General features: G+C 35.6%; 1 pseudogene; it reads right to left on the reverse strand.

The window, feature by feature from the left end:
* LOC109821547 lies at window positions 1377–5880 on the reverse strand (annotated as a pseudogene).

Below are 13367 nucleotides of genomic sequence, written 5' to 3' on the forward strand. Positions count from 1 at the left end.
GACTTTGCTTAATTTCCAAAATCCAACTGGGCCGAAAATCATGAATGGACATTTGCTGCTTATTTTCTTCATGGAACTTGATTTAGTGGACCGGACCTACAGATCAAATGGAATTTATGTGACCGGACTTGACTTAAAGATTGGATTTTAACTTTGAAAATCTCCAATAGGCTTTGACAAGCTGCAGACTTGGGATTTAATACAAAAGTGGGCCGGATTTGTGAAGTGTGCTGCAACTTGGACTTTCACAAGTAAATGTGCTCAAATAAATGAATGAGTCGTGGGCCGAAAATTAATTTGAATTTTCATGTGAATGGGCCAAACTTGATCAATTGATGGGCTGCAGAAAATTAAATTCGAAATTCAAATCATATGGGCTAGAGAAGAACAAAAAGCAATCTCTTCACTAACAAATTCAAAGGTGGAGATTGTTACTTGGGGCTCAAGACAAATCCAATGGATCATATTCATTAAAGATTACTATAAATAGGGGTAGAGAGTGAGGGGTTAGAGGGTAAAAATTTTTATAACTCCTTTTGGAGAGGAGGGCTACTCTTAATTGAGAAGGCCTTCCAAAATTGTAACTTTAGTTGCAATTAATAATAATAATTTTTTCACAACTTTAATTTTTTCTCTTCTTCTCTTTATTGGATGATGAAGGTGAAGATGGAGATGGAGAATTATTTGAAGGTTTGCATTTCTTTTCTTTTTCTCTTTTATTGCTTATTAGTTGCTTATTAGTTAGATTTATTTTCATGCTTGTAATTAGATTTTATTTTCTTGTTAAATAGCCAAGAGGCTAGAACCCTCTTGCCTTAGATTTATTTCATGCTTATAGAGTAGATTTATTTTCTTGCATTTAATTCTTGCAATTTTATTTTGTAGTTTAGATTTTGCAATTTATTTTGTAGTTAGATTTTAATTTCTTATACTATTCACCTTGAGGCTAGAACCCTCTTGGGTTTAGTTTTTCTTTTTGTTTATTTTTATTTTGTTTGATTCGCCTTTAGGCTAGAACCCTCTAGGGAATCACCCTTTTCTAAGAAGTGGGTTCAATTTTAGATTACCCATATCTATAATTGAATCCACCATCTTTAATTTCTTGCATTTTCTTTTATTCTAGAATTTTGTTCTTCATTCTTGAATTTTTTATTTGTTTCTTGATTTTATTCATTTTTCCTTCTCACCTTATTGATCATACTCAAATCCACTCTCACTTACACTTTGCACCTATTCACAATCAATCTTATTTGTCACGCACACAACATAAGAACCGATTTCATATTTTCTCCTACAAAACACCTTCCTCGTGGGATCGATATCTTAAATACTATAACTTGACACGGTTGTGCACTTACAACCTTTTTGGTACATGTTTATGCCGCATCACAAGTCTGTACAAACACAAGCATGTTTGCATAGCAGCACATTTGCATCACGTCACATCTTAACATGCATGAAATTAACTTTGTCTCAATAAGCAAAAAAAAATTTCCATATGCGGATAACCTAATTGGAAAAATAAAATCTCATTCAGTTAAATATGATAGATTAAAAATGATATGCAAAGGATCATTACTAAGGAAGACGCGTTATTATGATAAATTAATTATATTAGCTTGGAAAAATGATATGCAAAGGATCATTACTAAGGAAGACGCGTTATTATGATAAATTAATTATATTAGCTTGGATGAAAAAAGTTTAGCACTAAGGAAGACGCGTTATTATGATAAATTAATTATATTAGCTTGGATGAAAAAAGTTTAGCAATAAATGCGGCACATACCCGCTCAGGAGTTTTTTCCCCAACCACTACAATCCTTCACTATTATTACTTACAAAATGAAACAACTCGAGCAATCCTTCACTATTATTACTTACAAAATGAATACGTAAATAATATGTAGTGTCAATACTCATTTTTGTATAAATACCGTATATTTTGTTTCTGGTTTCCCCAACCACTGCGTTCTGGTTTAGACCTTCCAAGTGTATATGCACCAGATAGTGCAATTATTTCCTGAAGCAACAGAATACATTTCATGCACGTTAAACATTCTATAAGCTACAGAATGTTAAAGAGATTCATATAACATTAGCGTAAATTTTGATGCAAGTGTGAACCTAGTCATTAAGTCCCATTCTATAGAATACATTTTGTAAGTGTTCAGTAGGTGAATGTGGTCCAACATCTAATTGGAAAGTGAAAAGGTATTATTAATTTGAAAGGAAGCTTGAGCTATATAAGACAGAGAAGCACAAAGTCAAAGTGTTAAACAAGAAAAAGCATTATCCAAGCACCTGGAACAACATAAATTGCATATACCATAAAATCACTTCTTTCATATGTTTACATTATAATGAGATGGGATCTGAATGACGGAATTTATGTGAATATATCCTTCCTCAATTTTCATTAGATTCATGCTCGTCAATTAAGCATAAGCATTTTATTGTATCAATTATCCATTATAATAGTGGGTGTACGGATCCTAAAGCGAAGTTTCTGGTGAAAAGATGTTAAAGATATAAGTGGAAATGAAATTCAATTTGCAGTCAAGATTACAGGTATGCAGCTGCTGATTTTTTTGTTACAATATCAGATGCATGGGGACAAATTTTAAAGCACATCAATTCTATTCCATAGCTTAAACAATAAAGCATATGCAATATTGAAGTTCATTGGACAAAAAAATAAAATAAAATAAATTAAAAAACAGTTCAATTAAATACATGTGAAAATATGTAATTTAAGTGACCATTTTTTATTGATTTTCCCATATTATCATATTAATTTTAAGAAACATGACTAAAAACTATGAGTAATATTGATTTATTTCTTTAATTATTTCAGGAGAAAAAGGATAATTTTTCAAGTGTAGGCTGTGACAACTGTTTCCTCAAGTAAATAATAAAGTAAAGTTCATGGAACTATATTTAAAAAAAAGTAACAACAATGCATTTATGGGAAAAGCATATGTCAACAAAATGCACCATTCAGAAGAAGGAAAAAAAAAATCAGCTAATTTAGGAAGATATTTTTTTCCTTGTGATCACTATGGCAATGGTGAAAAACTTGGAAAATCAGTGGGTCAACTATCAAGAGGCAAATATATGAAGAAAATATAAACCAAATACACAAAACACTTAATGAGGTTTAGCATCACACCAAGAAGTTTCCACTCTTTTGGACACTGCTCAAGTCCAGCAACATCTACTCTTCCATACTTCATGGGAATCTTGGGGCTGCCAGCCTCCTGAGATATAACAATAACTCAATTATGAATAATTAAACAATTTTGAACTTTGATCCTAAGTTAATATAATGAATAGACATTTAAAAAGAAAAGGAAAGTAGACCTCCACAGCTGTAGCACGTGTTAACTAGAATAGATCAGCATAAGTAATACCTGGGTACTTGTCCTTGATAGGTTGAATAAGCTTTAAAGCATTCACAATGCATGTTACCATCATCAAGATCTTTCAATATTACCAAGCAACGAGATTGTGTGTTAAAATGCTAATGAAGATATACATTACCAGTATTGGCTGCATGTTTAAGGTCAACTTCAAATCGTAGACTTCCATTAGCTCCTCCTCTTTTTGGCCATTCTTCAATATTCTTGTCATATGTACTCGCATCAAGCCATCCTAAGCGGATCTGCCAGCAAGAATCAAGCAGATGATACACTCATCAAGTTTTGTACTCAGTTATACTTCATCTAAGAAGATTCATAGGAAATCCAAGAAAGAGAGTGCATATACAAATAAATTTCAAAATCAAAATCAAAGTATAGAAAATACTCAACTCATACCTGAATATTTTCTTTGATTCATAGATAAAATCAAATCTTACCTTCTTCGATGATTTCCTTCATGATCCTAACTGATGTCGATCTGCTAGGTTAGGGTTTCGTCGAGGGGAGAGGGAGAGGGAGGAGAATGAGGGGGTCTGGGGTTTTTGACGTAGGGTTTGCTAGGGTTTGGGGAGGAGAGGAGGAGAGTGTTGAGGCTGGTGAAGAGGGAGGGGAATTCTTGGAGGTTTGAGGAGAGAGGGAGGGACGAAGAAGAAGAAGAAGATTGAGAATGCATAACCGACAGAATGGAGAATGAAAGAAACAAAGGGTTTAGTGCTGCTGATTTCTGAATTCTGTGTAACGATAAAAAGGGTATAACTTTGTTATATTTACAATAGGTAAAGAGTAATTTAGGGTAGAGAAAATTTTTCTAGTACTCCCTCTTTTAAATGGTAGATGATAGATGATTGATAGAATAAATTGTAATAATCTTGCAATTAGAGGGACTAATATGGAATTATTAGAGATTTGAGGGGCTACTATCTAAATAACCCTAAAAATGAAGGTACCGTTTGGCAAAGGGTTAAGTGAGGGGTTAAGGAGACTTAACCCCTTCTTAACCTGCCAAACACAACAAATCTATATAAGGATTAAAGTGAGTTAATCCTGCATAATTTGCCAAACAAAAAAAATATAGAAGGGTTAAGTTAACCCCTCTAGAGGGGTTAAAATGAGTTAACCCCTCAAAATGAGGGGTTTACTAATACTCCTACTTAGATGGAATAAGAGTTAACCCTTCTAATTATAAAGAAAATAATCAAAATCATTGTTATTCCCAAACACTAAAACTGATAATAAGGGCTAAAATAAAACTTATTTAACGGGTTAATAATTTAGTCATTCGGATTATCAAATGGGCTAAGTACATTAATCCTTCTCTTTAACCCCTCTTCATTAACCCTTTGCCAAACGGGGCCGAAAGGGTTAAGTGCTGATAGATCTCCTATAGTATCTCCAAATTGCAGATACAACCCCTATAGCTCTAATTGTGTAGATAAACACTCTGAGTGAATCTTTTGACTCTTAATAAGTCCAAAAAAAAAGTTCTATAGAGGATGATAGACCTCCTGCTATTTCTTCGTGAGGATAGACTCCCAGTCATTTTTTTTAACTCTTAAAAGAGTCGAGAAAATGTTCGCTAGATCGAGGGGTCTTTCTTTTTCTTGGGCAAATAGAACATAGGATCTATCCACACAATTAGAACTACATGGGATCTATCCGCAATTAATCCAGGCCATTTTTAGTTTGGCCCCCTTCACCCCTCTAGTTGTTTAATTAACTTATTAATGATCTCCTCCTTAATGGGAAACCCCATGAATTGTTGCTAATTATCTTTAATTTGTAACTATCAGTTCCAATTGCAATCTCTCTCTCTCTCTCTCTCTCTCTCTCTCTCTCTCTCTCTCTCTCTCTCTTAAAATCAAATGGATACGCAACAATTAGATAAACTATGAAGGACTACTCGCGTGCACCATATCAGTTGGACTTTTGTATTAAATTACAGTTATGTGATTAGTGCGCAGCTTTAGTATTTATTTTCCTTTTTCCTCATTTTATTTACTAAGCAAATATTGAGATTAATTGTTACTAGAAAAAGCAGTGCGTAGATATAATGCCATCAATCCTCTGATGCATTCACGTGAACCTGTACAGCGTGTTTTCCCTCCTTATGATCTCTTTGAAGGTTTGATGAAGAGTGATTCCTTAAATAATTTCTTCAAACTCATTGTGGTAATTAATTTAGAAGAATTCATCACCATGTTTGATGAAGAGTATCATGGGATCTGCGAGAGTGTTGCTAATTTCTCGGAGAAGATACGCGACAGCAGCGATGAGAAGAGAGACGAGATCATAATAATTAATAAGAGGACGTTGAGTACTAGAGAAGTGTAGAAAATAACATTTGAGGAGGTATCAAAGTATGCCAACATGCCGATGAAGCTGGCAGCAAGAGCCCTGAATGTTGAGCTGACACTTTTGGAGAAGAAGTGCAGAGATCTAGGAATTCCCAGACGGCCATCTCAAGATGAAGAGCCTGCAGACCCTCATCCAAAATGTTCAGCTGCTCTCGATTAACTATTCCTCTCTTTTTAGCATCTTTTTTTTTTTTACAAAAATATTGGCCTGGTCAAATATAGACCCAACTCAGTAAAAACAACTTTTATGCAATTGTTTGAGAATTAATTTTTGATTTCATTCTCAATTTCAGGAGCAATGGGAGTACAATTTCCTTGTTATTAGAAATTTCATTCTTAATCATGGATTCTGAACTGGTTAATTTCTCATTCTAAATTCATGAATATTGTAAATATAGTTAATTTCTCTTGTTTACCCTCAAGTAGATGAATTTTGAAAATATAGACTATGGTATTAAAGACTAAATAATGTATGTAAAACATAATAATGTTTTGTGCTTCAGGAATTGGAGAGAGGGGAAGGGGAAGCAGGGGAAGCGTAATTGCGAAGCACGATACAGATACTGGGAAAATAGAGGAAGGAAATGGAGAAGAAGGCTGCAATGAATGTGAGGAGATAAAGCGTATGGGGGCCACATATGCTGCAATTGAGAACGTGGCCACGTTCTCAAGTCGTTCACACGGTTTCTTGTTGCGTGGGGGCCACTCCCTTTTTGTTTTCTAAGTGAGACAGTCGTGAGTGGGGGCCACGAGCTGGTGCAAAGCTTTTGTTTTCTGGACAAAGCCCATCCGAGTACAACAACTATATATTTCAGCTTATATTCGGTTCCTAGGGTTTTGGTGCAAGTGAAAAAGAGGGGGTGCAGGTGCAGCAAGGGGCGAAAAAGGACGCAGATTTGGCGGCGTGCAAGTCTTCGGCAGGGTCTTGGGCTACGTGCAACATGAGAAATAAAGACTCTTTTGGTTGTTTTGAGAGAGGAATTGAGAGATTGATTGATGGTTTAATTGTGAGATCTTGTGTGATTGTAAACCCATTTGTATTCTCTTTCTCTGATAGTAGATCTCCCCCCTCCTTGCCTCGTGGACGTAGGCAATTTGCCGAACCATGTTAAAATTGATTGTTCGTGCTGTGATTTGTAATAGAGAGTTTAGGTTCCCTCGACAAGTCAGTCCTAGAACTGATGAGAGGAAGAGCTGATATCACACTTTGTTGAGATATTTTGCTTTCGGTTTTTGTTTCCTTTGTAAAACAGAGATTTAGTTGAGATCTACTCTCTTGTCGAGTACTAGAGGTGCTGCCAAAATTTTCGCTGTGCACAATAAATGGTATCAGAGCTCGAGCTACGCTTAGGCAATTTGGAGGAGTGGATCGCTTTGAAAGATCGTCTAGGGCTTCGTTTGGAGTTAAAGGTGTGATCTTTTGGTAAAAATTCTATCTTTTCTCAGTTTTGGATCTATTCTTCGTTTGTTCCGCTTTGGTTGTTGGTGCTTTGAGGAATTATTGTAAAACCCCGAAATTTTGCTATAGTAAATATATGTGAATTATTAATAGTGAATAGTTTTCTTATGATAAATAATCATATATATATATATCGACCGTGGCGGTCGACCGCGTCGGTCGACCGCACAGCGGTCAGAGTGTTTTCTCAGGTTCGGGTTCAAACGGGTTTCGGGTCGGGTTTGGTAATTGGTATATAGGCTAATGATCCGAGAAAACCCTTTTTACATCTGAAATCAGTAACCCTAGCCCCCCTCTCTTCTCTAAAACCCTAATACTCCTTGTTTGGTGATTGGGGAGAAGTTCTTGAGGAGTTGCAGCAGTTTTTGGTGGGATTCAGCGAAGGGAAACGTTCTCCTTCAGATTCAGAGACCCATTACTCACCTGAGGCGAGTATCATCTCGCCCAATCCCTTACCCCTATTTTCTATGGTTTTCTTTTGATTTTTATGAGTTTTTGATGAGCCCAAATGATATTTTCGTATAAAAATTAAGTTCTCTATAATATGGATTACAAGAATCAATGGTTTTAGTTTATAAAAGTTCACCAACGTTCTGTTTAATAAAGATCTAGATCTGAAATTTTGCCTAAACAAGAGTTAAATCATCTTTACTGTTATCAAAACATTTTTCACATGTTTCTCTTGTATTTTAGAATTTGGGAATGTAGTATACATGCTTAAAAATTCATTGTTTTTCTACTGTATGAATTTAGAATTTTGTATCGTAGAAATCAAGTTTTTATTACAGGTTTAGCAGCTGACAGAAGACCCAGATTTGGGTTTCTGTCTGCTTGGCGGTCGACCGCGGCGGTCGACCGCTGGGCTCGCTGTAGGGGCAGAAATAGCCTGCGGTCACCGAAATGCCTAGCGGTCGACCGCCAGGCTCGTATCAGAGTGCGGTGGACCGAGTCGGTCGACCGCCGCACTGTCTGTTGCAAAATTTTTGTTTTGTGCATTTTGAGTATTTTACTCATGTTCGAGAGTTTGCCTGGACTATCTGACTTTGGCATTTAGTCTCACTATGTATCCATACATGATAGATGACCTGAGGGTATAAATTTGGGACTTATACACAGATTTGAGTGTGGATTGATATAAGTAGATTTCACTATATATCACATCGATATTTTCACTATTCCACAGTCCTCGTGTTGGACTATAATCTATAGAAGTCCTTGTGTTGGACCATAATCCATTTCAGTCCTCGTGTTGGACATTTGCCACTTATTCTATGAGTTTGGAAACTACAATATATAGTTCATGTTTCGGACATAGTTCTTAACCCTGCATATGACCTTCTTACAGAAGCTCATGACATGATAACTATGTAGATTTTGACGTGACACTTGTGTAGATTTTAACAAGATATTCATGTAGGCCATAATATGGCACTGCACTTATGTTCTGAGATTTGTTGTTTTTCTTTTATTATTGTTCCTATATTAGAACCTCGGGTTAGGTGATTAGGGGTTTACAATTTGAGATATAAGGTATATACATGAGAGTTTCCTTGTTTGGATTATTTCGCTCGACGTACCAACTTCTCGTGTTGTAAATTCCTAATTTCCAAAACCCTCTTTTGTAAGATCAATGAGTTTAGATCTATTATATATTATCTGTATTTTCTTATACTATGAGCTCTGTTCCCTTGGGGTTGGTTGTGATGTTACTCGCTAGCGCTTTGACGCTCGTTGTCCCTCCCCCTTTCAGGTAACGAGCCAGGAGCCCGGAGAGTCGCAGGTTGATGGGGACACACTTTAGTGTTCAGTTGTCTATTTTAGCAATGTTTTATTTTGAAGCTCCACTGTAGTTTTGTTAGACATTTAAGAATCTTATTCTAGAAGTTGTAAAGGCTGTGTGCCTTATTTCCTCTTGTCGGATATTTGTATTTGAGACTTGTTGAGTATTTCAGTTATCTATTCAGATATTGGCTATGTATTTTTGTATGTTGGATGATGAGATATTAATGGGATCACTTTCACTTCATCAGTTACTTCTTGCACTATCTTTTACTTGCTTTTGTACCTACACCTATTGTTGACTCTACTAGATAGATGTTAATTGTGATGGTGAAACATATTATTGCACGGTGTGGTGCATGGCAGGTTTGACATTCTTGGTTTTACCTTGGACTGTAGCCTTGTGTGAACCCAGGGGCATCACAATTATGGCCGAGAAAAAGAGAGTTGTGGAGGGTACTTCAGGTGTGAAGACCGTCCAAAGTTTGAATATTTACTCTATAAAGAAAGACGTGGAGAAGTTTAATGATACTAATAATTTTAGACTTTGGTGATGTGAAGTCTTGGATGCGCTCAACACGCAAAATTTAGAAGATACTTTGGAATTGGATGACAAGTCAGATGATATTGATGAGAGGGTTTGGAAGAAGATGAATCGAATGGCGTGTGGTGTGATTATATCTTGTTTGACTCAAAATTTAAAGTATGATGTGATCAATGAGACTTCAGCCAAGAAGATTTTGGAGATCCTTAAGAGCAAGTATTTGACCAAGAGTGTGGAGAATCGCTTGCATTTGAAGAGGAGGTTTTATCACTTCCGATTGAAGAAAGGAACCTCCATTAGTGATCACATGAACCACTACACGAAGCTTCTTACGGATTTGATGAATGTAGATGTTATGATTGAAGATGAGGACAAGACATTGTTGTTGTTGAGTTTCTTACCTGACGAGAAATATAAGACTTTCGTCCTTACTCTTATCAATGGGAAGACATCTTTTTCGTATAGTGTGGTCACCATTGCACTTGTGAACTATCAGCTTCGAAAGAAAGAGATAAGGAGTCTACAAGTGACACAGTAGTAGAGGTGTTGGTCGTAAGAGGGAAGAATCCAAACCAAAAGAATTGAAAGTCATAGTCTAGAGTAGGGCATCCTACAGTTGGAAAAAAATCAGTGTGCTTGGTGCAAGGAGACTGGTCATTGAAAGAAAGTATGTCCAAAGCTCGACGAATGAATGAAGAATAAGCAGAAGGGAAAAGGGAAGCAATCATCATCAAAAGAAAACATCGTTATATCGGATGATAATATTTCTGATACTTCTATTTATTCGCTTTCTATCAGTCCTACATGTAGCTATTTGGAGGAATCCGAGTGGATGTTGGATAACTTCTATTTATTCGCTTTCTATCAGTCCTACATGTAGCTATTTGGAGGAATCCGAGTGGATGTTGGATAGTGGTACGACCTATCATGTGTGCCCTAGAAACATGTAGCTATTTGGAGGAATCCGAGTGGATGTTGGATAGTGGTACGACCTATCATGTGTGCCCTAGAAATGAATGGTTCTCCAGTTTTGAGAAGCTGGATAGTGATGTGGTGTACATGGATGATAACCGTGCATGTTAGATCCTTGGGATAGGAAGAATTCGCATCAAGATGTTTGACAGAACAGCTAGGGAGTTATATGGTGTGAGATATGTTCCTTCCTTGAGGAAGAACTTGATTTTAATTGGAGCTTTGGTTGGAGAGGGTCTAAAGGTTCGTGTTGAGGAAATGTTCTCGAGATCGTGGAAGACTCTTTGACTGTGATGAAGGGCGTCAGGAGGAATAACATGTACTATTTGATTGGAAGTTCGGTGACAGGTAAAGAGCTGGCGACTTCTGTTGATTCGACTAGACTGCGGCATTCAGAGTTTAGTCATTCCGGTATTGATATTGATTTGGAGATGGATGCACAGACTATTGAATATCATGTCTCCATGATATTATTTTGATGATAACAATTTATAAAATGTGTGTTATACAAATGCACTAACTTTTATATACAGCTTTCAATATCAAAATATGAACAAGTACAAGTTGAGTTCAAGGCATTATGAAGTGAAGAAGATGAAGAACATATGAGATAATGTATTTTACATTTTCTTTACTTAGAATTATTGTACAAGCATTGATCACTCACACACACACACACACACACACACACACACACACACACACACACACACAAATATTAGAACACACTAACACATGCTTAGTATGTTGGTTAACTATAGAAATCACCTATGTTAACCATTAGAGTTATAGTTAATTATTGAGTATCAAAACATTTAATTCATATTTTTTTACTCTTAGTAGTCGACTAATTAGAATAGTAGTCGACTACTCATGTATATGACTTAAATATAAGTTTCTGTCAGTTTACAGTATAGTCGACTAATTTGAATAATAGTCGACTACTCAAGCTTATGACAGAAATATAAGTTTCTGTTATTTTACAGTATAGTCGACTAATTGACTTTATAGTCGACTACTGAAGGCAAAATATATTTTTCAAGTTTCTGTTCAATTACAGTATAGTCGACTAATGACCTTTATAGTCGACTACTGAGAAATGTTCTGACTTCACGGAGTCTGTTTAAGCTCAGTATAGTCGACTATTCTGTCTTGTAGTCGACTACAGATACCGTTTTTCTAGATTTTAAAGTTTGAATTTATGACTATTTTTATAGCCGTTTTTAAACGTTTTTAAAGTTCAAATAATTGTCTCTTCAAGGGCTATAAATAGGTTATTTGTTCAGAAAAAATGTAGAGACTTACATTACCTATAAGCTTTGATCTTTGTGCATTTTTCAAGTGAAAAACATTCAGATTTTGAGAAAAATAAAAATTTCTGAAATTGCCTTTGAACATCATTCAAATACTTATTGTTTAGGCAATTTACAGAAGTTAGAATTATTCCTAAGCCACTACTATACTACACTACAAATCAAGGCTTATAGGAATTGAAATTGTTGCTTCAAAAGTTCTCTCGATTTGTGAGAGGTGTTAATCTCTTGGTTTAGAGATTGGTGTGTCGATTTGTGAGAGGTGTTAATCTCTTGGTTTAGAGATTGGTGTGCAAATTGGCAAGGTGTTTGTCAATTAATTGGTGTTGCAATTTGCAGGGACTTACAAATTGGTCAGGTTTGCTTTTGATTTTGTAAGTTTATTCAAAATCGTAGTGGAAACTCTCAAGCAGGATTTGCTTGGGGACTGGATGTACACCGGATTGGTGGAACCAGTATAAAACTTTGTGTTTGTGTTTGTAAATTTCTGAGATTGCCATTTTTCTTTGTAATTTATAATCTACTTTGGATAAATTTTTAAAAGAACACTATTCACCCCCCCTCTAGTGTTCTAGTGTATCTATTTTAGATCCTACATTTGGTATCAGAGCAAGGTGAAAGATGGCATCTACAAATACATCACAATTCAAAGAAGGTCACTCTACAAATCGTCCACCAATGTTCGATGGATTGAACTACAACTATTGGAAGTGCCGAATGAAGATTTACCCTCAATCAATTGGTTATGAACTTTGGAACGTTGTGGAAACAAAATATAAGAAGCCAACAAATCCTTTCTCAGAATGGACTACATTTCAAAGAAACAATGCAAATTTGGACTCCAAAGCCATGAATGCATTATTCTGTGCACTTGACAAGAATGAGTTCAATAGGGTGTCAACAGCCACATCAGTATATGATATTTGGCATACATTTGAGGTAACTCATGAAGGTACAAATAAAGTTAAAGAATCTAAAATTTCTGTTCTTATACACAGATTCGAATTATTTAAGATGAAGGAAAACGAGATTATTAGAGAAATGTTCACAAGATTCACCGACATCACAAATTCTCTCATTTGTCTTGGAAAAATATACACACATGTGGAGATGGTAAGAAAAATACTTCGATCACTTCTCCACAATGGGAAAAGAAAGTTACCGCAATCGAAGAAGCCAATGATTTGTTAACTCTTACGGTTGAAAATCTTATCAGAAATCTTATGACGTATGAAGTTCAAATTGAAGATAGAAAGAATGATGAAGAAACAAAGAACAAGAAAGTACTTGCATTCAATATTTCTTCAGATAAAGAAGATTCAGATGATGATGATGAAAAAATGAGCATGTTTGCACGAAAATTTTGAAAATTTATAAAACGAGGTAATTTAAATCTAAAAGTTCAATTTCAAATAACCCTCTTTGTTTTAAGTGTAATAAATAGGGGTGCTAAACCGTATCCGTATCCGATGAAATATCCGTAACCGTATCCGTTAGGATACGAATATGGTTACTCAAATCTAT

The sequence above is a fragment of the Asparagus officinalis genome, chromosome 8, assembly GCF_001876935.1.
Source record: "Asparagus officinalis chromosome 8, Aspof.V1, whole genome shotgun sequence".
Taxonomy (NCBI): Eukaryota; Viridiplantae; Streptophyta; class Magnoliopsida; order Asparagales; family Asparagaceae; genus Asparagus; species Asparagus officinalis.